This window comes from Erpetoichthys calabaricus, chromosome 3 (assembly GCF_900747795.2).
Source record: "Erpetoichthys calabaricus chromosome 3, fErpCal1.3, whole genome shotgun sequence".
NCBI lineage: Eukaryota > Metazoa > Chordata > Cladistia > Polypteriformes > Polypteridae > Erpetoichthys > Erpetoichthys calabaricus.
The window spans coordinates 268,443,278-268,447,163 of record NC_041396.2 but is presented as its reverse complement, the minus strand read 5'-3'; positions in this window follow the sequence as shown (position 1 = coordinate 268,447,163).

Genomic DNA, 3,886 nt, shown 5'->3' with positions numbered 1-3,886 from the left:
GCCTTGTGCTGTCAGTCCCACTAGTCACTAGGCTGTGCTGGCTGCTTTAATACAAAACTACATTAATAAAATAAAGAATTATTGTTCTAAATATTGCTAATAAAATGATGGTTAAGCTTTCAGCATAATAAAACTTTTTTTTAATCACGTTTTTAAAATTTCAGTCTTGAAAAAGCTTTTGTCATAATGGCATACTTGTTTACACAACAATGACTTTGTCTTACACTACAGCGACTTTAGGCTAGAGTCAAAACACAAAGTTACTATTGTGAGAATCCATTCTGGACTGATTTCACTGGCTTTAATATTAGAGAACGTTTAATTTCAACTTGTCTGTAAATACTTAAATGCTATTTTACTTTCAGTCCTGCAGTGGGTTGGCACCCTGCCCGGGATTGGTTCCTGCCTTGTGCCCTCTGTTGGCTGGGATTGGATCCAGCAGACCCCCGTGACCCTGTGTTCGGATTCAGCGTGTTGGAAAATGGATGGATGGATATTTTACTTTCATTAATCATTTACATTAAAACAGAGAATAAAATAAAAAAGTCTGTATATAAATAAAACTGCAAATGTAGTAAAATATGATGACTGCAGCATTGACAGGGAAGCTGTAAAGTGAACCAGATCAACCTTAAGAGGTTAAAGTCAAGGAAAATGAGTCAGAACAACAAACTCACATGAAAGCTTTACTTTACTTTTTCTGGACTCTTGTTAGCTTTTGAGGGGCTCTGCATCTTAAAGGTTCTTGTGGCAGGTGGTTTGGTATAGTAGATCAGGAACTGGCTTCTAACCCACAAGGTTGGTGGTTGAGTCATTACATCTGACTCCATGTATGACATTGAACAGCCCATTTAACAATGCCTGATATCTCAAATAACATGTTAACAGTTTTCCTATACATCTGTACTTGTAAAGTGCCTGGGGGTGCTGCGTGCTGTTGAATGTTGCTATATAAATCAAAGGTTGTATATTTATAGAAGAACACTGCAGAGATTTTACCTGCTGATTTGAGGACACTGTTCTCTGTCACTGTATGGCTGTTGTGTTTTCCCTTAAACTGGACCAGCACCAGACCAACAAGGTAACTATTCATGATAAATATTGATATTAAATGATCAGTTGGTTAGGTTGATTTTTGGCTTGCAACAAATGAGAAAATAGAAGAGAAGTGTGCATGTGTTTGACATAAACCTCATTTTTAAAAGTCATATTACTAATACTGATGTAACTATAAGAAAGTGCACAACTGTTTGAATGAGCTCAGAGATTTGGCAGGCTTCTTTAAACTAAATAATTTTCTTAACTCTAAGGATGTTTTTGAAAGCAATGATGGTACATTAATGATCCTCTTGTATTTAACAAACAATAATTAAAAAAAAAATTTTTGTAGTGAAATATAGAATCAAGTAAAATAGGAGTCATGCATTATCAATGTACTACCTTTAAAAAAGTTACTGTAAGCATTTGTGAATTGCTTAATGTTTGGGAAGTTTTTAAAAAATGTTTTAGCAAATATGGTTCCACTATAATGGGACACAAAAAAATGCCAAATATTTTCTAATTTCAATTGATGGTAGAGGTTTGAAGTAGGTTTGCCAGGGGATAAAAATTGAGAGCCATTAGTGATATGCATGGCTACTGTGGTCAGGTTGATGGTAGTAACAGATGGATTTACAATATGATAATTGTAAAGAAATTGAAACAGAATGCTTCTAACACTATTCCCAGTAATAATGCAAAGAACTGATTAATACTTATGAAATAACCTACATAATCCAATTCAAATTATGACAAATTAGTAAGAATGGAGGACTCATTTGCATCCTTATTTTATTCAGATATTCTAATGTCTGAAATAAATAAAGTTTCACAACCTTTGATTTAAAGGTCAGAAAAGCTGAAAGGAAGACATTTTCTTAACTAATTAATTCTTTGAATTCCATATTCTTGTACTTCCTTAATAAAAACCAGTGATGCAAACTGCTTCTCATAAACCAAACTTTAACTAGGCTTGACTCATGTATTTCACTGTTTCCCCTACCTCTGAAACAAGAAAAAATGAAAAAAGGAACACTGGTACATTTGTTAGGCAACAGTTCATTTATGAATAAGATCAAAGCAGTTGTAAATGTTATCGTAAAAACTGAAAGAACAATTGCCTTTAAATGTAACAAAATCATTAAATAGGAATACAGTGCATTCTTCTGATTCTTCTGAAACTAACAAAAAAACAAAACAAAAAAAAGCATAATTAGAAAAATTCTATCAGGTATTACAAAATTCAGTTACTTTCAATTTTAAAACAAATTATAAGATATCACATAATATTTCTTTGCATACCTTTCTTTGTTGGAGTTTTGTGTACATTTTACAGAATAGCATCTAATACATACTACTAAATTGTGTCATTTATTCACTGGAAATTATATTTTTAATCCTTAAAACATCTAATTCTTAAACAATTTCTTTAAATAACAAACTCTTACATACATTTGCATTATTGTGCCCTACACTGAAAGGCAGGTATATACAACTCTGTCTTGATAATTTTCTTAACTTATTGTTAAATGTCCTTTAAATTAAAGAACACTTTATGCATGGCATTCTCAAACCCACTTAATCTGATTTAAAGTATCAGGAAGCTAGAGTCAATCCCAGTAGCAGAACCATGACATAAGCTAATCTTTGACTACTAGCCAGTCCTTGCAGGACATGCTCATGTGCAGACATTGGGAGAAAAAGCAAACTCCAAACAAACAATGACTAGGCACTGGATTTTAATCCAGGACACTGGTTTCATGAGGCAGCATAGTTATTCACTCTTCAAACATGACAACAAAATCACTTCAGTGTTTGTTCAGTAGATAACCATTACACCATCAAAATCACTTCAGGGCTGTTCAGATAAAAAATTATTTCTAGTGCAAAATATGCCAAAACAGCCAAAAAAATGAATATTTGCCTATATATAGATGTCTTGCTACACTCCCTAAAGTGCGCTTCTTTTAGCTTTCTTTTTCACTAATCCCACTGTCTTCTAGCTTTTGTCAGCTTTTCCCTAAAACAGTAATATTGACTTACATACTCTAATGATGTAGCATGAAATAACAATAAAAAAATTATTAATTGAAATAGTAAGTGTAATCTGAAAATTCTGCGGTAACCGCAACAGATAGAAGCTGATGCAACACAACATCTTCACAATGGCATATGGGTAGTTCAAACACATACAGTGCAGTGCTCTGCTGTTAGTCTAGTTGAAGCCAAGGTCAAATGAATATGGACGTCCCTTTGCAGGATTGCACTATTGTTGGAAACTGCTGAAATTCAATGAATTATTCAGTGTCTGTTGGTGTTGCACCATAAAGAAACAAAAATACAGTGCACATCAGTGTGTCAATGCTTTTAGCTCTTTGTAGGGTTGTACTCTTGTTGAAGACTGGGTCTAAAGTGATGCCAACTTCCTGGAGTAGGTAACATATGTATTAGGTGGAAATTAATGTATAGGAGTGGTTGTAGTTCCAGGCAGATGTGCTGTCTCTAGTCCTCTGTATGACTGTAATCCATACCAAGGCAAATGGAAGATGGGTTAGTTATGGTGTCACATCCAAATCCTTCCTCATAATAATAATAGCCACATGACATCTGTAATACACTGCCTACACTAATGTGCTTGACATGACCCCCATTTAGTTTGCTACCAGTGGGATGACTGGACCTGACCGAGAAGCTGACATCTGCATTGGCATCGAGCAAAGTGGGCTACCTTGAAATAATACCCCTGTATTTCTAGGAACCAACAGTTCACTGGATTATTACTCTTTTTATGAGTAGCTATCCATTGAATACTGCATGATCCATTACGATACTGAAATCCTGACCTAAG